Here is a 26,200-nt window from a genome sequence, read left to right as displayed (position 1 = left end):
ATTCGTCATTTGTATGACTAACAGATTATAAATAAAACCTGAAATTTAAATTCAGTTATAGATAATATTATGTCTCTGTAATGCTAATGAACTATGGGTTATAAAAATATCTGGTTACTATACTGTTTAATTAGTCTACACCATGCCATAGTAGGTTGACTTTATCATTTTTTATGAGTGAATTTTCCAGATGATTTTGATTTGATGCATTAGAACCTTTGGTATATCCATAGCAATTTATCTTCTTGGTTTCTAAAATAAATCTCCAAAGTTGTAGAATATTTATTGTTTTTTCTTATATTAGTTAAAGATTTATAGTTTAACCTATGCATATTTACATTTCTGTGATTATAAGGTGTTTTTTTTCTTTCTTTGCTTTTTTTTTTTTTTTTTTTTGTATTAAGCTCCTTAGTATTAGGAAACTGTTTCCTAATGTTTGATATTATACAACTAGTAAGATAAAAGGAGGAATTTACACTCAGGACCTCTGACATCTACTTTCAATTGGGTATATAGTCTATAGTCTATTTACTGTAGCTCGTCCAAGCTTACAACTTGTATTTGTTTATATGATGTCTTTTTTTATATACTGTCTTCTGTTGTACACTGTGATTTTCATACAGGCTACCAAATTTAAAATACTATTAAGACAAGGTATCTATAAAATAGTATTTCCTAAAGGAATTGAGTGAATTCTAAAGTTGTTTGTTGTTCTTTTCCACAATATGTAGTATGTGTGTGTAAAACATATAGAACATATATGGTCCTAATATGACTTTTTCAAAAAGTTAGTATATTGATGAATTGTTGATCCAAGTCTCTTAGAAGAGTTTCCCAGTAATAATTCACAACACGAATTTAATCAGTGACGACTTAGTGGTCAGAAAGTTAAAGCTCATTGTGGTCGTTCACAGGTGTAAGAAAACCAAAAAGAGATAACTTAATATCAGGTCACCATGATGAAGCATACCTCTGAAATTATCATTGACTTCCAACAATTGGAACACAATTAGAGAAACTTGTCACGCAATGTCAAAAATGGAAAGAACTCTGGCTCTACAACCAAGTATGTCAGGTGGATTTTCTTCCTCATAACTCTTTTTATTTCTGTCACAGCATATCACCCAACCTGTAATCTCTCTCTCTCTCCCCCTTGCCCCTGTTTCTTCCTTGTATGTGTAAAGACCACGTATGTTTTATTCCTTCTGTTAACTAGAAGATAAATAAATATTTGTTGAACAAATAAACACAGACTGTGTGCTTTTTGTGAAATATTTTACCAACAAGAATATTATTATACCGCAGATGCGTTTACTGTTCAAGAATTTGTAATTTTGAATAAATTATTTACTCTCAGAATTATGTTGCCACAAAAATCTATATTAGATCTATTCCTAGCTGTTCTTTCTTAGCAAATACATTTATATACGAGAAAAGCAAACACTAAGAAGAAATATTAATATAAATATTCGTAACTATTTGATTAAAAAAGAAAGAAAATTACAAGAAAACTATTTGTTAATTTTTTCATTAAAGCTAACTGAATAGAAAGAAAATTGTTTCAAATTGTAGTCTAACTTTTCAAATTTCAAACAAAATACAAAACGAGAATAATTTTTAAGAGCAATATGTTTACCCCATTTTTCTTTTAATCATTGTATAATTTTGTTTATTATTATTTAGATTGGCCATTGCTGCAATGTTTTCTACTTTTCAGAAATGTCGATGATAAATTCCGACCTTAATATCCAGAAAAAGTGACACTTGCAAAATCAACCAATAGATGGCGCTAACCATAGCATCATCTAAAACACTGACAAGTCTGTTAATAGCTTGAGCTTTGTTGAAACGGATTTAGTCAGCTTTTAGTGAGTGTCGTAATAGCCTCAGTGTAATGCATATCTTAAATGAGCAGTCGTAGAATGTGTTCTAAAACTCATCAAGTTTTATTGGGAACCTGATAGGTTTTATTTCCAGCTGTACAGGTACAGTGAATCATAGGGTGCAGCACAGGAAAAAAAAGCTCAATGAGGATTCAACCTTGAATCTTTCTGTTGGTTGGAAGTCCCAATTAGGAATAAGACCCATATATAAGATTTATATTGTGTCTTTCCTCCATAAGACCTCAGGTGACATATACAGTACCTATTAAAACAAACAATATCCTTTGAAAGTTTAACCATAACTCTGGACAAAAGGGTAAGTATCAAGGAACTTGTTTGCTTAAATTAGTCCCGTGGGAAAAGACCAATTGAGAGTATGAAATATTTTTACGGGGAAGAGAAACAAACTAATGTGGTTTAATGAAGAATCAGGAAAGAATGTGGAGTTGCAAATCAACAGAAACTGGGAAGGCGTTTCTAAATGCCACTGTTCTACTAGCTGTCATTCTATAATATACAGGTGAATGAAAGAGATTTTAAATGTCTTTCCAAGGAACACATTTAAAAATTGCATGATTTTGCACAAAATTTTACCCTTTTTTTGTTACATGGGAACATGTACTGTGAAAGTTGAGGCGCCAACTTCAGAAATCATTGGCTCAATTTTGAAGAAAATGTTGGTTCAATTTATAATAAAGTAGACCAACTCAAAGTGAGATTTTAAAATTTGAGTATATTAAGTGCCTTATCCTTAAGCATATCTAGGTATTTATTACCCAATTTATTACACACATACATTTCAATTGTATACATTCTCCTTTCTTTCCAGTCCAGGAATTTTAAGGCAAAGGAACAAATTATGAAAAAATAGTCTTCATATATTGTTTCCTCAGAAATATTCATTTATCTCTAATATCACCAATCATATTAGTATTCCAGATTTTATTGATTCCTCTGTGTTTTTGAAAGAGATTTTTAGATAGCAAGTTAGTATTACTTTCCAAATCCTCAAAGTATGAGGATTAAGAAATTCGGCATAATGGAGAATACAGCAAGTTTTAAGGTAGCACCAGTTCTTTTCAGATGGTACCCAGCTACAAATGTAGAAATCAGTGGTGGTTGAGAAGAAAATAGGACTACTCTCTCTTCTGTCAGTGCAAGCAGATGAAAAGAGACAGCATTCCTGTGGTTTATCCTTTTTTTACACTGTCAAGAACAAATTCCTTTTCTTCTTGATGCAGTTGCCCTGAAATATGTAAGTTTGAAAGGAGGGAATTGGGGCACAGAAATGGAAAAGAGGAGCTATAACCTAGGTCTTAAGAGTATATTCTCTGCAGCTACGTTACCTATAGCACAAATCCTGCTTCTGCCAATGACTCCCTCGGCAAATTGCATGCATTCTCTGTGCTTTAGTTTCCTGTATTATTAAAAAAAAATAATAACAATACCTACCTATTAGAGCTGTAAAATATGTGTAATAATCTGTAACTTTAGATCCTAGCTAATTATTATCATGTTCTTGATTTTTTTCCCTTTCAAAATCTTTAAGGTACAGAGAGTTAGCATAATTTTGTACTCCAGGGGATTTGGATTTGCACTCTTTTTGTAAGGGACGCTGTAAATAACACAGGTTCTAGAAACTTATTGGAGCTTGCAAAGTATAGAAAGGATCGAGTTCTCTGAGTCTAGGGTAGTACTTTATTTAGATGTGCTGAAATTGATGTTGTTTTGTATTTAATTTTTTTAAATTGACCAAAGTCTACCTGTGAATTTTCAAGTAATGTGGCCACTAATGGCTTGAACTAGCTAAGACAGTTTCAGTCATGTCCCTCATTTGGCTGGGTAGAAATGGCCTGGGACTAAAATACTCACACATTTGGTACCTATCCAGGTACTACAGGATATATCATCCTTTCTATAGCTCTAATTGGTACTTGGATTAACTAATTACCCCACCTGGTTGAATGTTTACAAACCGGGTTGGTTTTATTCACCAAGTTTCTCTCTCATTTATGATAGTATTATCACTTTAAGCTACCATTCCATTATTATCATGAGACAAATCCTGTAAACAAAACATTATCAAACCTCACTCAGGGGCCGGCCCTGTGGCTTAGCGGTTAAGTGCGCGCGCTCTGCTGCTGGTGGCCAGGGTTTGGATCCTGGGCGCGCACCCACGCACCGCTTCTCCGGCCATGCTGAGGCCGAGTCCCATGTACAGCAACTAGAAGGATGTGCATCTATGACATACAACTATCTACTGGGGCTTTGGGGGAAAAAATAAATAAATAAAATTAAAAAAAAAACAACTCACTCATTGCTTAACTTAATTCTCAGATGAGATTGGCACTGGTTCTTAAAGTTTGTTATAATGGAATTTGTCTCTTCCTGACATCATTGAGCATTTTACCAGGGGCTAGAGGAAAAAAAAAGGCAGATGGGACAAATTAGATGACACCTCAACATGAGGTACATACTTCTGTCACTGGACGGCTAAATTACCAATAATTATAGAGGAAATAATGTTGGTCTTTTAAGAGTTAATGAGTAATCATTGTATTTGCACAATAATATGCAAGAAGATTGGCAAGATACTAAAATACATGTGCATTGTCAATGATTATGAGATGTACTAGAAGCTGTGTATTAGCATTTCATTTAATCTATGAGTTCAGAAATAAATCAACAGTGTTCTTGTTATAAAAGTTAATTCTATCTAGATCAATGTGTGCAACAAAGAGTTAGAAGCAAAATCACAGAGACAGCACTTAAGACAGACCACTTTATTGAGGTCAAAGGATGCTCTGTAGAGATGAAGGAGTACGCACTATGGAGAAAATTCTGCTTTATTTTCTGAGGTTAAGAGCAAGGGTTGTTGCCCTAAAGCCTGAACTTTCTTACCCTGAAAGAAGTGTTTCATATGGGATTTAAAAAAAAAAAAAAAGGATTCTTCCAGCAAAAGAAAGAATATCAACCAAACAAGTTTGAAGAAACTCTTTTATAATAAGAGCCACCTAGATTGAGATGCCAGGATGGCAAGGAGTTAATCAGGTTGAGGAAGTAGCATGTATCCCTCTAGAGAGAGAGAATCAAAGGTAATATAAAATAGCATGGCATATTCAGAGGGTGGCAAACATTTGTACATGGTTTGTATTATTCCCCAATATTACTCTTTTGTCTAAACTTTCAATTTAAGAACTCCAACTAACCAGATAGTGTTTGTAATGGTAGGAACAGCATCCTAGGCAAGAGGACCAGTCTCTGCACCAGTTAATTTAATCACAGCCATACTTAAAGCAGCAACAGAAGTAGGCAACAACGTATTATAGAGTTGTTATCCAAATCCAGATGATTACTTCAGTATGTTTTCTAAACATACTTAAAAGATTTAAAAGGTGTTTTATGTTTTGAGTTAAGCAGAGTTTTGCATATGATAATTGAAACAAAGCTGAAAACATTCAGTTGAAGCTAACGTCTGTTCTTTTCTTAAAAGCTCATTTTACATGAAGTAGAAGGAACAGCAGAAGAGAGTGATAGAGTGAAAATATCTATAGGAGGTTTATGTAAAAGGAAAACAACAATGATGAAATGGGGAAAAAATATGTGTGGACCTAAGAGAGTCAAGCATCTGATTCAAAGACAAGGAAATAGTGTTCAGTTTTGAAAAGTACAAACTAATAGACGTGAAAAAAAAAAAAAAAAGATCGGAGGCACATCAACTGGAAATATAATCTGTAAAACAGTAATGTCAAATGAATGCTGCTGTGCCTTACCGTAAAGGTACCTCCTGGCAGGTGTCTGCAGGAATTTCCTTTTTTAATTTGCCTACAGATAGGTTGTTAAAGTCATTGCAAATCAGGACATATCTTTCCTGTGGCACAAATTAAACTACACAGGAGCAGAGGCAAAGGGAAGGACAAGAACACAGGTGCAGAGAGAAAGCTTTCTGAGACTCTCCTGGTAACCCTGAGGTATGGTCCTAAATAGCTACATTTAATTTGAAACAAAATTTAATTTGTGAAAAAAAAAATGCTTTGATGAATTACTTCTAAATAAAAGTGGCTGTGCGGTAATTTGAGTGTAAATTGACTAAAAACGGTGAATGATTTGGTTGAGTTACATAGTGCTATTAGTAGTTTGGAGAACTTGCTTATAATTTATGTAGGGTGGTCATTTGTTTCAGGTGTATAGGGCCAGCCCAAGTTTACACCTGATGTTCTGACCTAATCATTAATAGGCTCCTCTTTTATCTCAAAATCTTCCAGGGGTGTTGTGTAACGTATGTGTGCAAGCGTCTGTGTAGGAGTGAGTGTGTGTATGTATATGTTTAATCCTCATGCACTTTTGAAGAGGGGAGGGAGTTTAATTTTATGGGCTCCTTTCCCCCTTTTTATGGTGATCTAATTGCATTGGTTAAAAACAGCTCCCCAGCTCTTCAGAATATGCTCTCCAGCCAAGTCTAACTCTATTTAAACACTGTTGATAGACAAGCTTGACTATTTAAACCAAAATGGGAACATTAAATAAACATCACAGTCCTCACTAACAACATGGTAACTTTGCTGTCAAGTGTAGAATCCTCCCTTCAAGAAAAATCTTGTGACTATTGTGTATGGCTTGTCTGGAAACTTCTGTGAACCTTATATTTTAGTAAAATATTTTTTGTTATTCTAAAGAAAACAATCTTGACTTCAACAATAGTATTCTTCTGACTTCCTTGCTTTTTTGTCTTTCCCTTCCAACTCTTTGAAAGACTAGTTTCAAACTTAGAGGGGTGAAAGGTAATGAACGAGCAATGAGGTGATCAATGACTTCTCAGCCCTGTGAATTTGTATTTCCTTTGTTTCTCTATTACTGTAGTTTCTTGAAAATGTATTCAATAATCTACATTCTACCTAATTTTCTAGAGCATATGAGCAGCAAATACCACATAAGAGTTTCTTTCTTGGCTACAAACCACATTTCTCCATTTAGCTCTTGCTCTCTTACCATCCCCTGTTCTTCAATTTTCAATAAATTTTGATCAGTGGCTCACAGACCCTTGACAGCTTGTAAATTGCTTGAAAATACCCTGTGCTATATATGAACTCCAAATATGAATACTAAGCAATGCTGTTTCGAGAGTGCCTTTAAAACTCTAATAGTCAGCATCCAGATGTGTTAATAATCATGTAAGGTGCTTATTGATTTATAGAAACTTAAATAAATATGGAGCACTCTCTGAATTAAAAAAAGAGGCCCCGGGAATACTTGACTTTCTCATGTGGTGTTTAATAATGGTTGAATAGGTAAGCTGAATAGTAAGTTCTCTGGGGTTCTCAGGCAGACTTATGAAAATATGCTTAGCATACAGAAAGAAATCACTTTGTAAGATATTACAGTCAAACTCCCAATCCATATATGCTTCTATATTCTCACACATTTTAACATAATTCTAGGTTGATTAAGTGCTAGTCTCAACAAACACAAAGACAAATTCCATAACAAAAAAAATTCTAGGTCACTGCATTTTCAAAGAAGGTTAGAGAAATAGTTTAGTGGCAATATTAATGAAGAACAAACTGTCATTGTTTTATCTGAGGTAATAGAAATTTTGCCAAGAAGAAAGAAATTAGGCAATTTCATGTAGTGAAGACATTAGTTATATGCAAATGACCTAAAGATGGAAAGCTCAAAAGGGAATAGTATTCCAGCTTTTGAAAAACTTCAACATCCATTGTCTAGGAATTGCCGAGGTCTAGTTGCGGGTTTCAAAAATTACATGTATGGAAAATATCCATAATGTTGCATTTACCTCTGTCTATGCAGTATCCTGCAGTGATGTTCCCCTGGGCCTACCCTTGTGTCCTCTGTGAGCTTGATCCTTTGTGTCCTATCCCTAGAGGTGACCTGTGTTTATACCCCTCACTGAGAATAGGAGAAGGAAATCATAAATCCAGAGCATCAGTGCAGCAAACCCAGCAATGGACAGAGAACATCTGTGCAAGTAGTGATGTGCACAGCAGAGTTGATTCTTACTTTTAGAAGAGGAAATTAATGCATAAGACCCTTTTGTCAGGCCTCAGAATTATTTAAAAATGACACTAGAAACTATTATTGGATTATTTCTTATAATCCAAATATCCAATTTGGTTTATGGTTAGGCTATGCTCTGTAGGGAGGAAGGGGAAAGCTTAACATTCATTAAGAAACTAATTCATTTGTTTAATCCTTTCACCAAGAATTTAATGACTACACACTTTATGTAAAAGAAAACCTCAGACTTAGCCTATAATGTGAATGCCAGCCCTGTCCTAAAATACTAGTATTATCCAAATCGACCTTTATGTCTTCAAAGTCACAGCTATACATGAACTACATTTCACGTGTACTGAACATATCAACTCCAACTATACCCAGAAAATCTCTTATACATATATTAAACCTTGGAAATATAGATATGTTTTTAAAAGATGCATTTTTATGACACTCTAGTACACATAATAATGCACTGAGAAAATCTCTTTGCCTAAGTGGGAACTACATTAATAACTTCATAATTTTTGTTGTGTAAACATTGACAATATAAAAATTTACATAAATGTGGATACTGACCAGACAGCCTTAAGAGGAAAGACCATAAATAACAAGAACAAAAACAGCATCAGTAATAACAATGTGATATTTATTAGGCAATTTCTCTGTACCAAATACTAGACTAAGAAATTTATAGGCCTTATTTCATTTAAACATTAGATTAGCCTATGATATAAGTATTATTATAATCGTCATACTATGGATAAAAATTTTAAAATGAAGCTAAAAAAAGCTATGTAATTTGGCCAAGATTATGAGCAATGAAATGGCAGAACCATGTTTTCTGACTCAATGTTCATGTTCTAAATGTGAGGTCAGCAAACTTGTGTGTAAAGGGCTAGGTAATAAATATTTCAGGAATTGTGGACTATACGGTCTTTGCCAAAAGCTATTCAACTCTGCCTTACTCAGCTCTAACCCTTGGTTAGGTTTGGGGTTAGAGTTAAGGTTCGGGTTAGGGTTAACTCTGAATCAATTCTGAAAAGAGATATAGACAATATGTACCTTAATGGAGATGCCTGGATGTGTTCCAGTAAAAATTTATTTATAAAATTATGCAATCAGTTTGGCCTGAGGCCCACAGTTTGTCAATGTCTCTTATAAATCATTGCGGCATATGGATTCCATTCCATGCTATACTGAGAGAGTTTCTTAAACTAGATCATCAGGGACTCTACAACTTGAACACACTAGTAGTTAATTTACTTAAAACTATGTCATAGTTATTTTAAAAGTTAATTTCAATTAAAATTCTATTATATGATGATTTTTATCTTATATATTTCAAAGTTTTAGGATAGTAAGGTTAACGTGTTATAAAACAGACTCATGGACCCTAAACTGCTGTGTATGTTGACGAGATTTTGTTTGTTCTTCAAGTCTATGAAATTTTTATTACAACTAGTTTAATATTTATTTAAAAATTGCTTTAAAATTAAACATTTAAGGAATAATAAAACCTACTTTGATTTCTTTAGCTTTGTGTAAGGGGAATTGAGGATTATTCATTAAGGATTTTTAAGTGTGAAATCAAAACCTTATTGCATCGTAGGGTAGCACAACATCAAAAATCAAGCGCATATGTAATTAATTTGTATTGTTGCTGCTATAATTATCTACATTATGTCTGACAAGATCAAACTGAGCTACAAAGAAATAAGTGAGCTACTAAAAACAATTGCATATTTAAGCACATCTTTTTGTCATAACAAATCCCGGCTGCACACAATATTTTAAAAACTGTAAATCAGGCCAAGAGAAAAATAGAACTTGAAGGCCACAGATAAATCAAATTATGCGTAAGAAGGAAGAAACAAAATATAGCCTGGATGTTTGACTCCAGAGCATCTTTTAAGGTGGTTTCCAAGTGACGCATGTTACGCTCATGTGCCTTAAAATGTTTTTCCTTGCCACAACACAATCAGAGAAGGCAGCCAAGTGTTGTCTTGTCAAACAACAGATGTAATAGAGCACATCCAATCCCAGTCACATTAATATTTGAAAAGGTAGCAATGCGGCCTATTAGAGCAGTTATCTTTTTATTGGTTTTCTTTTTATCTAAAACAAGGACTATAAGCCTCGTGCCCTGACAGATGAAAGTGGACATGGCAGATTGTGAGTGGCCTTCTGCCTAGGAAGTGACATGTACCTTCTCGTCACATTCATTGGTCAGATCAATTTGTGGGGTTATACCTAACTTCAAAGGATATGTTTGGAATCTTGCCATGTGCCTGGAAACTGAGGTTCCCAACTCTTTAGTAAATGATCCTTATGGTTACCAACGTGGGGCCTTTCTTCACTGAATAGTCTACTGTGTGCAAATCAGGCGGTCAGAGCTGTAAAATTTTAGAACATGATTAATGCAGCACAAGCTGTTTCAACAAAGAAACTTTGGAAGAGTAAGGGAGATGAGCAGTACATGAAGTCATGCTGGAAACTAAAATGTGATAACATAGAAGTATATTTAAAACGCCGCGTGCACTTCAGGAAGAGTAGACACCTCAAAATCTCGGGGAAGAGTTTATGAAAGATTTGTCTTAAGAGATGATTTTAAATTATATGTAGGAATTCAACATAGTGATATTTGAAAGGGAAGAGGCCTTTTCGAAATCTGGCCTGGAAAAAGGAGGTAGCAAATAGCTGATTTTGGCTAGAACATGTGGTGAAGGGGACAATGGAAATGCGCCTTTGGCCACATACCATATATAAATGACAATAATCAGCATGCATGCATCTCTCTCTCTGTATAATCAAGTATCTCATCTTACATCATAAAGTCATTTAGGAAAATAAAGTCCTTTTTTAAAGTAATGCCTGCTAGGTCATTCAGATACACATCAGTGTCCGGTATTCATAGATGTGTGACACTAGCCTCGTTATCTATTTGCTCTGAGCTTTATGTCTCTTGCTTGAGTGCTAGAAATATTAAAATACCTTGTTCATGGAGGATTGGGAGGACTGTGTAAAACGTAAAATGCTTTTACCGTGCCTTCCATGTAATAAGCACTTCATAAATGGTAGCTATAATCATTAATGCAAGGAGAAACACATACTTTGTTACCATTTATATTACTGTGCACTTCTTAACTTTTTTTTTTTCAGGAAGATCAGTTCTGAGCTAACATCCATGCCAATCCTCCTCTTTTTTGCTGAGGAAGACTGGCCCTGGGCTAACATCCGTGTCCATCTTCCTCTACTTTATATGGGACTCTGCCACAGCATGGCTTGAGAAGCAGTGCATCAGTGCGTGCCCGGGATCCGAACCCAGGCCACCAGCAGCAGAGCATGCGCACTTAACTGCTCCGCCAAGGGGCCGGCCCCTGCACTTCTTAATTTAAATACTATCTAAATGACCAAATATCCTTTCCCCATTATAAAAAAGTTAGTCTTATATTGACGTTTTATAAAACTGTCTAAAAAACATTTTTTTCTCACTATCCCACTCTCTCTTTCCTTCTCTCCCTCTCTTTATTTGAGTGAATGAGAGGAGGGCAAGATTTACATTTAACAGTTTTGTAATGGTAAACTAAAATATGAGACTTTCATTGCACTAATTCAATTTTGTTTTATTTAAAAAAATAAAATCAGCCAGTGAAGCATAACGTCATATCAATATATACACATACAAAGATAATTTTATGGGTAAATTAGGGTCTCTCCATTCACAATGCATTTTGGTCGGTTATATTGGAAGTGCCTATGTTGCCAATTCTATATCACTGCAGGAACACATCGGGAGGTGGTGCTTGCTTCTTTCCACTTAGTTCTAAAAACTGCAGGGACAACGAGCAAAGCCCCAGTCATTGCATGCTATCTTGAAGAGTTGGGCTTACTGGAGACTAACTTAAGGGTCAGAGAGCAAAACAAATCAGACAGTAAACTGACATTTACTGATTCCACTCAAGCACTTCCTGCTTGAATTGTACTAAAAAAAAGCCAACGAAGCTTTATTAACCCTAATATATATAGTCTGTGGATCCTCAGCATTAAGTAACTTGCCTAATTTCACACAGTACACAGCAATATTTTCCTGCCTCCAAAATATCTTTCCCTCAAACTCTTACCTGAACACAATATTACTTGTTTTAAGAAATTTTTTAAATTAAAATGTAACATAGAACACCAGAAAGGGTGTAAGACAAGAGGCAGTTTTTGTTCTTTCAAGCCTAAGTGTGAACTAGTGGATCCAAGCTACTTACTCACATGTCGATGGAAAAAAATGTGTTACTCCTCCGTAGGAGAGCTTTGTGTGCATCTTGGGTTGGCAGAGAGAAGAAATATGTGCTGTTGATCATGTGATATATACTTTAAAGTTTCTCTTAAAGGAGCTGTAATTTTGACTTTGACAACACCGAATATCTATGACCTTGTGCTTATCCAATCCTATCCACCTGGGCACCATCCATTTGTTGGTCAACAAACGTGAACCTGGGGAAATTGAAATAGTAACTATCTTAATTTACTCCAGCACTTGCTGTGATTCCCTGTTTCATTCTAACAGACACCCAGGTTTTGACTCCTTTACCTTGAGCTAGACTTGAGAATAGACGTCTAGTTCTGTCGTTTTAATTCTCAATACGTGTACTCACCCTCTAAATTTTTCTTGCTTCTGATCATTTCTGGTTGCTGTGTGGCTCCCATCCCTGGCCTCCTAAGTTGAAAACTTGTACCGATGAGAGAAAAATCAGACAATGATCCTTCTTGTGTTGACACAATGCCTTCACAGGACTGAAATCTCCATTAGTAGTTAAGAGATCCCAAGACACATAAAGAAATAATCTGACGGAGGCTTTTCCCTTCCAACTATCCTCTCTAGATGGCATATTGCTTGCTTTCTCTTAAACACGCACACACACTCACACACGCGCACACACACACACACATCAAAGAAGAAAATCAAGTATAATATGTTTCACAAACAGCAGATTGCCAGTTAAAGATGTCAAAGATCTGTAAAAATCAGACCTATAATGAATACTATAAATATCTCATTGGCTAATCTCTGGTGTCCCCTGGAGCCCAACTCTTTCCTCGTTGATAACTAGTGATGGTTGTGTATCACCTACTCAGGTATCTATTTTTGAAAGAATGATGGAAAGTTTTACAAAAGACTTTGGTCTAATATTCATAATAAGTGTTTTATTTATAGACTACATGATTCCAACACAAGGGCTGTCAGAATGCTGGCTAACTTCAAATCATTGACTTAGATTTTCTTCAATAGTTTCCCTCTCCTTTGATCCAAACTTAAACATTTTAAATGATTGGCTTCAAAGAACCTTTTCCTCCTTTCTTTCCGTCTATCCTACCTCAACTTTCATAAGTCTGTGTAGGTGTATAGATCAGATATACATATGTAGATATACAATCTTCACATAACAAGGGAGAAATCTGAAAAAAACAGCATTAATGGCACATGACTACTTTTTTAAAACCTGTGGACAAAGTTAAAAAGACAGATAAATCTTAAGCCGATTATACACATCATTTTTAATTTTTTCCCAGTATTGGCTGGAATCCTTATTCAGCTAAACATACAAATGGGGTTGTAAATGTCCGTGGCATTTAAAGCACTAAAGATGAAACTAGTTTAAATTCCAAAAGCGTATTCTGAGTTCAGTTTTAAACTTCAGGAAGCTGACATTGTAAATTTTCTATTGGAGAAAGTTTGCTCACTAAGACATCTGTTAAAATGGTGAGGAAAATTTAGAAATAACTTAGAATTTTCCAAATAAAGCCTCTTTTTGGCTTTCTTCTAAGCAAATGTTGCCACAAAACACACTGGGCAAACATTGCCCTAAGTGTTCCAATATATAAAGACTAACAGTCTATAAAGTTTTTCAGTTCCTTTGTGGATGACAGATTCTACTGAGATAAATTAAGTGATTGCATAATAGAAGAATGCCTTAGTTCATTAGGGATGATATTACAAAATACTATAGACTGGTGGCTTGTAAACAACAGAAATTTATTTCTCATAGTTCTAGAGGCTGGGAAGTCCAAGATCAAGGTGGGCATATTCAGTGTCTGGTGAGAGCTAGACTCCTAGTCCATAGACAGCTACCTTCTTGCTGTGTCCTCTCATAGCAGAAGAGGCGAAGGAGCTCTCTGGAGTATTTTTTATAAGGGCTCTAATTCTATTCATGAGGGCTCCCCCCTCATGACCTAATCTCCTCCCAAAGGTCCCACCTCCAAATACCATCACAATGGGGATTAGGTTTCAACATATGATTTTTAGGGGGACACAAACTTTCAATCTATAGCAAAGACTTCTGGTAGGTGTTTTGAGAGATACAAAGAGATTTCATAACAAAGTTTCTTCTAGTGCTTCAGTGTATCATCTTGAAAATAGCTTGCAGTACTGGACCCGGAAGATGTAGATTCAAAGTCTCAATCTGCAACTCACTACCTTTGAAATCTTTGCAAAAATCTCAATCTCTTTGATTCCTGGTATTCTTATTGGCACATTTTTTTTTCGTGTGTGAGGGGATGGTCGCCTTATGCTCACTTCTTTTCTTTCTCTGGCATCTGTTCATCAAGATACACAATCCTTTCCTGGGGAAGAGAAATGAGAAACTTGGCACGTGAAACCCATCTTCAGTTCTCTCATTTCTTTTGAGGCTGGAAAGAAAGCAGAGAACATATGTTCTACTCTGCTTTCCGCCTTGTATGGAATGCCTGTGGCCCCTAGCATGGGTAAATTTGACTAATTCTGGGGTTTAGTTTTATGAAACCTAATGGTGCACAGATATGAGCCTTATTCTTCAATATCAGATTTTCCAGTTATAAAGCTGTTGTTTTCTAGTCTTCATCTGCTGATGTCCTGTGTCTCTCAATCAGTATAGAACTTGGAAAAGGAAGAGTGCTATTTATCAGAATATCTCTAACACTCCTAACTGGTGATAAATACAGCAGTAGTTACTTTTTGAAATTATTATAAATATTTAAGTATCTAATGAGGTAATGAAATAATGTACAATAAAAACACATATACAATATGAAGCACTAAAAAATTACCAAGAAGGTTATCAGAATTATAATAAATTTTCAGTTTAGTAGTATGTGGTACCTTCCTGTGAAGATTGAGAGATGGCCAAAAATAACTTAGTCTCCTTTCACTGTGAAGTGAGGTATATTACCCTTCTCCTTGAATTTAGGCTGATCTGTGAGTGCTGAATCAATAGAGAATGATGGAAATAATGTTATGGCAGTTCAAGGTCAGACTTTAAGAGGACAGGCAGCTTCCAACTTGGTTTCAGGGATCCCTAATCCAGCATGTAAAAAATATGAGTATCCTGTTAAGAGATGACGTGGAGACCCCCTGAGACTACATGGGTGCTGTGGACAGCTGAGCCCAGTCTTCCAGTCATCTATAGCATGATGTCAGGCACACATATGAGCAGGCTGTCTTGGACCCTCCAGCCCAGCCCAGCTGCCCTCTGAAGTCCATCATGTGACTCCGGTTGACACCCAGAATTGCCCAGTAAAATACCACCTGGATTCTAGACCCACAAAATCATATAATGTAATGATTATTTTTTTAAAGCCACCAAGTTTTAGGGTAGCATGTTATATTGTGATGGATGATCAGGACATCTCTACCAGAAATAGGCAAAATGGAAGAGTATATGGATAATTGATATGTGGCTGAAACAGACAATGAAACGCTTTAACAATTTAAAGGAGAGGGTTGTCTCTAGAAAGTATGACGGTCTGGTAAGGCTTCAAGAATGTATTAGAATACTATGATGGTATACTTTGTAAAATTAGAAAATGTGTAAAATTAGAAAATGGAAAACTAAAGAAGCAAACTAGCATAATCCAGTCATATAAAGAAAACATTTTATTGTATATCCTTTTACGTTTTCTTTCTAAGTAGACAATCCTCAAAACTGGGGATTTTATCACATTCTGTTTGGTAAACTTTTGATTTTACTTTTTCTTTTGTAATATAAATAAACATTTTTATTAGTGCTCATGTTATCAAGAGACATTTTATGAGTTTAAATTTCAGGCAATTTCTAATGGTTGTTTAATTTTCCGTTATGTGGGTATATGAAAAAGTTGTGTTTTAATGATAAGATGCTATTCTAAGCAGACAAGGACAATGCCATAATTAATTCTCCTTTAAGCTGTGTCTATAAATCGAGACTGTAGGACAGAAATGATATTCCATAACATTTATCAAGCACATATAATGTGTATAACACTGTGATAAGTAATTTCAATCCACTCTTTCATTTAATCCTGACAATAGAAAACCAAGCGTATGATATTATGTCCCTATTTTATAGACAAGAAAAATAAGGACCTCATTTGCGCAGCAAGGATTTTGACAAAGGATGGAAGTATAATCATGTTTGACCTAACATCAGGGAAGATCAAAATATGTTTAGGAGATAATAAGGGAAGAAATTTGAATAGATAATGGGTTTCATGAAGGTGGGAAATGAGGCTAAAAAATTAGTTTTCAGTCAAACTATAGAGTCCTTTAAATATCAGGTTAAGTGAGCAATATAATAGAATTTGATGCTGAAGCTGTCTTCTCAAAGATCAAATTTTGTTACCCTTATGGATGGACAATCTCCAGGGTTAGAATTGGAGAAATAATCTGTGTCCTTCTCAAAATAGTATGTGAGAGAATCACGGCTGGGTCTACCCATTGTGCTCTCTCAGTTGTCTGGGTGCACCAATAAAGAACTTGCCTTGGGATGATATATAGGACAGAAATCCACAGTACATAGTAATTTCCATAGCCTGTAAGGTCATTTGCTGACATTCAGTGATACGCATCTTAAAATTAAGGCCCAATATTATGTGTGCTTTGATATTTAGGGAGAGGCAGGAGGGCGTGGCATAGCCTAGCCACAAGTTCCCCTCCTCGGTTTGCTCCCACAGATAAGGTCCTCTAGCCAAACAATCTTCCTTATCCTGGGGACCAGGCATAGATCAGACTTGTCTCTGAAATGTGGGCTTTAGTTCCCTGCCCACCTATGGAATTATTCAAACAAGCTAATCACATCCTCCCTGAGGGAGGTCCCCTACTCTTGATACTGCAAAGTCTTCCCTTGGTTGTTCACTTTGTTCCTGAGTGCAACCTCCAAAGGGCCCTTTGTGGCATGTAGTATCCTCCTCCCCTGGGCTGTGAGTATATGTGACTAATAAACTGCTCTCAGTCTCATCTGTCCAGCATCGATGTCATGTGTTGGGCTATCCTCATAACCATAGGACAAGAATCCTTTTCTCACCAGTTGGGTGAATAAGAGATCAACATTTCCATAGGCATTTGGCAGCAACAGGAAACATCTATGAGTATCTGAAAGCAAGCAGTCAACATGTACCTACTTCTTTACATACACAGAAAAATAAAACATATTCTGTAGTTTCAACGAATTTGCAATCTATTTAGGAAAATGTGAAATATAATTAGATAAACAGGTAAGCTAGCAAGTCATCACTATGCAAAATTCCAAATATGTGCATATTGTAGCAACTGTAGCAACTATAAAACTGGATTTTAATTATTTAAAAAGAAATAGTTATATAGAAAATTATACAACATTCTTTGGAATTATTGGAGACTATCTTTTAGAAACCAATTCTCTCCTGAAACTAAGGCTGGATTATTTAAACAAGAAGAACAAGAAAAAGGAGACTGCATTAAGAACTATCTGTGTTAGCAAGAAAAACAAAAAAGGCAAATAATGATCAGTTGGCCACATATTTTATGTTATTATTAGCTCCAGGCTGTGCCTTATGTAAGGAATTAACATATGTAAGAGTAAGTACACCTGTGTTAAAACGTAATTTTTTTTAAACTTTTTATTGAGCAATGAGTTAAAAAAAATCATTATAATCCTGAAAGATTCCTTAGTCAATGAGCAAATAGAAGCTTCAGTTTCAAGAACCACCAACTTTCATCCTGAACTTGTCCCCATATTCCTATGGAGAACACTATGATAGGCTTCTCCTACTTAGAGTACTTTAAAACGCAGTGCTGGGGCCAGCCTGGTGGTGTGGTGGTTAAGTTCACCTGCTCTGCTTCGGCGGCCCAGGGTTCACAGTTTCGGATCCCGGGCATGGACCTACACACTGCTTCTCAGGCCGTGCTGTGGCAGGTGTCCCACATATAAAGTAGAGGAAGATGGGCATGGATGTTAGCCCAGTGCCAATCTTCCTCAGCAAAAAGAGGAGGACTGGCAACAGATGTTAGCTCAGGGCTAATCTTCCTCACCAAAAGAAGAAAAAAAAAAACATATTTGTGTTCTTTCACTAATATGAAATGTTTATTTTAGGTTACATTAAATGTCTATGTTCTCACCTACCTACCTCTAGACATTAAGATTTTTTTTGAATGGGCCTTTGTTTAAAAGTCCATGTCATCTGATCAAGGATCCTTACAACGTAAACTCATTCAAGCTCCCAATGACAATTATAAACAATACTCTAAAACATATTGTCTTCATTCATGAACTTTCCTCTGCTTTGGACATTGTCCATATCAACTCTGATTATCAAATCCTATCCATGTTTTTCGTTTAGGGGCATGTTTACTATCACTTGAAAAACCTTTCCTAATCATACTAGCCAGATACAGTTACTACCTTCTCTGAAATTCTATGGGCTTTACTGTTTTCTCTATTCTCATGGAATTTACATTTTATATCTTTTTATCTCATATTTATTTGAGTGGATAGTCTTTAATTTCACACAGTTGTAAATTTCATGAATGCAGAGAATATACTTTGCGTCATTTTATAATATATATTTCCACATTCAGTCATTAATTCATTAACTTAATCAACAAACATTTACTCAATTTCCAGATCCTGGCTTGGTGCTTGGAATATAGTGGCACAAAATAAGAACAAGGTCTCTTTCATTATGGAGCATTCTGTCTCGTAGGGGCCACAAATATAAAATAAATTAGTACACTATTATGTATTTAATTACAATCATGATAAGTGCTAGAAAAATTCTCCCCCTCTCTCCCCTTCTCTCTCCATATCTATCTAGCTATCTATTTATCTATGAATTAATAAACAGAATAATGCATGAAAGATGAATTAATTAGCAAATAAAAAGCATAATAGTAGATTAAATGTGTGGCATAAAATTCCAAAGTAGTTATCTGGGTTTTCTGTTACTGCCGTAAAAAATTACAGCAAGCTTAAAATAACACAATTTATTTTCTTACAGTTCTATATGTCAGAAATTCAGTGGGCTCTGCTGGGTTATCTGATCTGGGTATTACAAGGCCAAAATCAGCATATTGTTCTTTTCTGGAAGCTCTAGGGAAGAATCTGTTTCCTTGCTCGTCCAGGTTGTCGGCTGAATTCAGTGCTATAACATTGTTGTAGGACGGAGCTTACTGGTTCCTTGTTGGAAGTCATTCTCAACTTCCAGAGATCTCCTGCATTCCTTGGCTTGTTGCCCTTTTCTTCCATCTTCAAAGCCAGGATCAAGCACTTCTCAGGCTTCGGATCTATCTGGACTCCCATTCTGCTTCATCTCTCTTGCTGCTGCCCTTCTCTGCCACATTTCTCAGACTCACTGCTTTGCCCTCCTCTTTCCTGCTTTTAATGACTCATGTGATTACATTGGGCTCACCTGGATAATCCAGAATAATCTCCCTATTTTAAGGGAAGCTATTTAACAACCTTTATTCTATCTGCAAATCCCTTCACAGTCCTACCTATATTAGTGTTTTATTGAACAACCTGGAAGAGACATCTTTAGAATTCTGTTGACTATACTGGGCTCTTTTAGTTTTACCAAAACCTGTGATTAATGAGTGCAGTTGAATAGAATATTGTATTACATATCCAAATCATAAATTCAAAAAAGTAATGCAGGCAAGTGAATTTTTTTATGAAATTCACATTTTATCTGTGCATTTTTCATAGTTCCTAAAAGGATTATACTTTGAGTTAATGTAAAAATAATGTGAAGTCTTGATTACAGCTTGTTGAAGACAAAGTCTTCTGTTGGTGCTGGAAGATTTTAATCATTACGATAAATACATTATTATTATTCTGCCGCAGGAACTGGGTCAGATATTACAGAAGCAACAGGATTTCCTTCAATTCTAATTATTATAGTCTATTAATTAGCTCAAAATTTTACAATGAAAAAAACAGAAATTATAAATGAACACATGCGTATTTTTGGCTTCCTCCCACCTCCTCTTCCTATGTTTTCAGTAATCTGCTGTCATACAGGTGAGTTTTTCTTTCCTGGTTTCCATGGTACATGTTCAAACTCAGCAATGCAGTTCATTTCTAAAAGTATGGTTTCCAAGGCAACAAGATGGCAAACAAAACCAAAAGTCTTCCCCAACATCAACATGTTCAATTTCTTTAGGGGATGAACATCTTAGTTCTATAATTTTGGTAAGAGTTTTTAAGGAAAAGACAGAGACGGAGATAGAACCTCTACCAATATACTTTAAGTTGTTTGAGATAAATCCTTAATTTAAAAGTTTTGTTTAACATCTCCAAATATCCATGAGGCTAATGAAATAAAAGCATTCATGTTAATTGTGTTAGTCTTGACTGTTTTATTTGACATAATGAAATTGAAGGACATGAATAAAAACCAATACATATTCAGTATTCCATTTATAAAGTGAGGATAGAAATGTAGTTAATAATCATCATTTATTGAGAAAATTTTGCATGTAATTTAAATAAATTTCAGATAAATACTTTGAAATGTATAAAATATATTTTACCTGTAGCATATATGATTCTAAAATTAGCTAGTCATTGAGACTTGTTAATATATCTCTATTGTTTTCTGAGCTAGGTACAGTGATGTAACCAAATCTTTATTAATAGAATATGAATAGAGGTGATGAATACAGATTTCATAACTTTCTTTAAAGGATATTACTTACCATCCATTTTCTGACTTAGAAAAAGCCAGAATGCAGAAATATTTTGATTCATATTTCACCATGTTGACAAATGTAGTAATATCAAAGAAAAATGTGTTATGGATGATTTTGTGTGTAAATATACTCTGGTCCCTGTGTCTACACCAGACTGTTATGTGAGAGAAAAATTACTTCTATTAGCTTTAGCCTTTGTACTTTGGGGTACCTTTTTCTATAGAATCATAGTTTATATCTTAAGTAATAAAGAAACTGATAACTGAAAGTGAAGTTCTTCCCCAAAATAATAAAAGTAAAATTCCTAGAAAGCTGGTGATTTCTGATGTCATGCCAAAACACATAATGAAACTAATTACTTGCTATATTTTAGTAGATGGACCATTGAGCCTGTAGTTCTTAAGAAAATGGTTGAAAAAATCAGAATGTTAGTTTGTGTTGAATGTTTGTTACTTTTAGCAACACTATACACAAGAGAGGAAAATAGACAATATTAGACTAAATGCAAATCTGAAGACAGATTGTTCTGCTATGGCATACTCTTGCTCATAGAGGCTCCCAATTTAAATTGCTTGAGATACTAGTGATTTGGAACCCCTCAGGCTATGAAGAAACACTATTTTTCTACCACATATCAAAGTAAATAATGCTCTTACACTTCTCAAGCATCTCCTATTAAGGAGTCTAAATAGACAAAGAAAACTAGCCCAGTGGTAAAAATATTATCAGATGCTTAGAATCAAGAACAATTGAGTCTCTCTTTGTCTCTGATTACACATTGAATTAATCAGAAGTCTGCCAATTCTACCTTTAAACTATTCATTATATGATTACTTTTCATCAGTTTCATGGATTTTGGCAGCAGATTACATAAAACCAGAAATAGAGTTAATGAACAAAGAAAGCGAGTCAATGGAAAGTATGTAAATAAATCAGAGGAAAAAAATATAAAATAATCCTCATATATAGCAGACGTGAAAAGATTGGAAAAGGATAATATACCTTGAATTGTTAACTGCTATATTAAACTGTTATCATTTAATGATACAAATTGTTATCTAGAATAACCAATAAAAAATGTAAAACTAATGAGATAATAGAACATACACACAGAAAAATCAAATAATTATTAGGCCAAAAGAACTCCAAAAAGGAGAGACTAAGGGTTATAAAAGAGGTGAGTTACACTGCAAATAGAAAAAATGAAAATGGTAATTAAAATTGCAACTATATTTGTATTTTACAATAAATGTAGAAGAGTAAGAATGACAGATTTGAAAAAAAATATAACTCAAATATATTCAGTTACATGAGATACATGGTAACAATAAAGAAATAGCCAGATAAAAATCAATAATTATTAATAATAAATAAATAATAAATATGCAAACCCTGACCAAAATTAAACCTGTTAGAGATATTAACAAAGATAGATTGCCTTTATGATTAGAAACATTCTGAGAATCAAAAAGTCACATTTCATAATGTAGGGGAGGAAGAAATATTCCTCTATCCCTCTAAGTTCTTCCAGTTCTCTTAAGAATTAAATTGACATGAGACAGAACAACAGGAGAAAAGCAAACAACTTTAATAACATATATACATGGGAAAAACCCAGGAAAACTGAGTAACTCACCAAACTGGCTGAAGCCACCACCTTAAATACCATATTCAGCTAAAGACAAAGGAGGATGTTGGGGGTAGTGGTTTGGGACTTCAAAGGGGAGGAGGGCAATCCACATGGAGATGGAAAAGCGAATGTTTGATAAACTAATCTTTGCCATGCCTTGCAAAGACGATGAGACATAGAGAGGACTTTGAGCAAATGGGCCTTACCGGGTTCCTCTCTGTCTACTACACTAGTCCAAATTATCCTATAGTTATCTATGGTATTAGCTACTTCCTGGGACAGGCCTTCTATCTTAAATTCCTTTAGGCAATTAGGGAAAGGTCAGAGTTTCTTTCTGAGTCTTTTGTTCTTAAAAATAATCAAGCCAAAGAGACATTTTGGAGTGGAAAATCTGCTCCCCCACAATAATAACATATATATATCCTTGTGAGGGATATATATATCAATACTCTAAATATGTATGCACTTTAAAATATACGCTTAAAGTATAAAATAAAAGTTATCCAAAGAACTCAGAGCAGAAATAAACAACTCCTCACCAACATTAAGAAATTTTTAGCATATCTTTCTAAATATCTGATAGGGAGAATCATCTCATAACAAGAGAATACAAATTTTTTTTCAAATACATGTAGAGTATTTACCAAAACTGGCTCAAGGCTGGTACATAAACAGAATTTTACAGTTATCAAAGGACAGATATCATTTAGAGAGCATTCAATAGTTAGAGAGAAATTGAGCAATCAGTAACAGTAAAAGTAAATAAATGGCAATAAAAATAATAGCCACAAAAATAATAACTTTCTCCACTTGGAAATTAGCAACATACTTCTTAGGAAACCAGTGGCCAAGAGCAAAATACATGGAAAATATCAAAATTATATTTAAAATATCAATGAAAATATTTCAAACTAAATAATATTGAAGGTACTCCATATTAAAATTTGTGGGATGCAGCTACAGCACAACAAAGAGAGAACTTTACAGTTTTAAATGAATAGGTTAGGAGAAACGACTGAAAATCAATGATCCGAGTTTTCCCTTGAAGAAACTAGAAAAATAAGATAAACATAAACTCAATAAAGTGAAAGGAAGGAAATAAGAAAAATAAAACTAATGGATAGAAATTAAACATGCCATAGATGAATTCAATTAATAGAAATAGATTGTTCAATAAAGAAAATTATCAAACAAAATGTTAGTTCTCTAAAAAGATTAATAAAATTATAAACCCTAACAAGGGTAATAGAAGAAAAACACAAATCACCAATATCAGTAATAAAAAAACAGAGAACATCAAGATTTCAGTTAATGTGAAGAAGTATAAATAATATTCAGAGAAAAACCAAATGATGCACAGGAGTTTGCTATCAATATTTATAATATTACAGAGGGCTCAATGAAAAATCTGTGAGGGAATGGAGAAATGAGGGGCTAATCAATACAAGTGTAGAGATGAGAGGAATTATTTATGATCAGAGAAACCTCCATTTAGGAAAATAATGGATACATCATAAGACGTTAAGTGCTCTTATAGAAAAGGAATATAATGCTCTGTGGGGCTACAGAAAATGGTATCTAAGGCCAGCTTAATTGTTATTTATGCCATAAAGCAACCTCTCTCCCTTCTAAGTTCCTGTTCATATTAATTTGAATATCTCATGGTGCTGTCAGTCACTAATTTACATATTTTATCTCTGAGCTCTAGAAATGTTCCTAGTTTCTCTTTTATTTGCTATTTCACTTCCAGCATTTATCACGAAATAAAATATTCATAAATATTTATTATTGAATGACTACATACTCTAAGCTCTGTAGAGAGCATGGTAAGGATTAATCTTTATTCCCATACTGTAACTAGTTGAGTGATCAGCAAAATGAATACAGGTAATACATATTTGTTAAGCAAATGAGTAAATTAATGATTCAGAACAATCATTTCTTTATATGCGAAATGAGTCACATTTCCAAAGAGTGATTTCATCAAATAAAACTTTGAAAAAGATAAGGAATCAGATTTTTAAATATTAAAAAAGTACTTGTTATTTAATTTTCAGTTTTTTGAGAGATTACACAGTTCATTTGAAGACTTCATGGAAGCATACAGTGTCTACTCCATTCTAGTGTGAACGTTGAGCACTGTGAACTTACAGATGTGAAACAATTATGTCATTGCTGATGTATCAAAATTTTGAATTCAATTGCTTCATGGATACTAACTATCAATTATTCAGTTTTCTAAAATGTCAGACAATATAGATTCACAAGTAATTTACAACACATTTTGAAAAAAGTATTAAAACATATTTCAACTTTAAAAAATGGAGGTGTGAATGATGAAGAACATCACATTTCTTTTTTCAATTTCCCTTTTACAGTCAAGAAATGTGTGTGCCCTTATAGTTGCTTTTCATGCCAAATGCATGTTCAACTATAAAATTAGTGCATATTTATTATAAAAAATACAGAAATGCAGAAGTAAAGGATTAAATCCACCCATAGTTTTACCAACAAAGAGAAAACAGAAATCTCAGGTAGATTTTGTTTTTCATTATTCCATTCATTTTGTGTATAAATGTGCTTGTGTATTTTTTCCACAGGAAAAAAAATGTAACAAACATATACATTGCTTTTTTTTTGATTTACTAATATTTGACTAGCATTTCCCCATTATTTTTAATATTCTTCAACAATATAATTTTTTTCTCATCAAAATTAGCCTCTGTTGTCATCTCTGTAATTCTATCTTTGTGTGCTTCCATAGTGATTTTATTAAAATTAATTCTGGAAAGTGGAATTATAGGTTTCAAGAACTGGAATAAATAGTTTGATATATTTTCTTTGCACAATAAAGCATTTGTACAAATTAAATTACTGTTAATCGTCATATGGTTTAATGCTGAAGGATAAAGGAAATTTATAATATATTGAACTTGTGCTTGTTTGTGCATTTTTTGGCTGTTGATGTGGATGGTTTATTTGTGTTATGTCGCATATTTAACTCTCAGGAAGGAATGGTGCTATTTATATTCTTCTGAAGGGGTTATAGGAAAAGAGCTTATGTTAGTTTGAGTCCTCTGAGAAACAAGTTCCAAAACAGGATTAGCTAAATTAGAGATTTAGTGGGGAAATACCTATGAGGCTAAAAAAGAGGAGGGAGGCAGAGGAAGTAGTCAAAGCTGTCAGGCAGAAATGCAGGTTGACTCCTGGAAAAGAGAGAAATCTAGAGTGGGGGAGGCTGGCCTTTCATGCTTTTCCTTGTGCTTGGGTATCACTGAATAGAATTAATTGTGCTGGATTGGGATCTGGAGCTGGGGAATTGAGTTCTCATTCTGATTTGGTTATTATTATTTTTAGTGACTTGGACAAGTGATTCTATTTCTATGAGATTCCTTTATCTCATCTTTTAAATGTCAATGAAGCAATTGACATTGCAGAAGATAAAGAGTCATGATGGATTAATGGTGGAGAAAGAGAAGGAAAAAGAACTACCAGTTCATTTCTAATGCTGTCTGGGTCTTGAAATGTTACTTCTAACACTGAGTAAAAAACTTCATGGGAAGGTAGAGTAAAGAAGTTATATGATGCCTGTGTAGTCAAAGATCTGTATTAACATCCTATCATGAGTGACTGAAACAGAAATTCTGGGAACTCTATTTTAAACATACAGCTTTAGTATTTGTTGTCCAAAATATAGGATTATCTATTTCTTTGAGGGAA

The sequence above is a fragment of the Diceros bicornis genome, chromosome 8 (genome assembly GCF_020826845.1).
Source record: "Diceros bicornis minor isolate mBicDic1 chromosome 8, mDicBic1.mat.cur, whole genome shotgun sequence".
Classification (NCBI taxonomy): domain Eukaryota; kingdom Metazoa; phylum Chordata; class Mammalia; order Perissodactyla; family Rhinocerotidae; genus Diceros; species Diceros bicornis.
The sequence above is the reverse complement of the archived record's forward strand: the minus strand, read 5'-3'. Positions refer to the sequence as shown.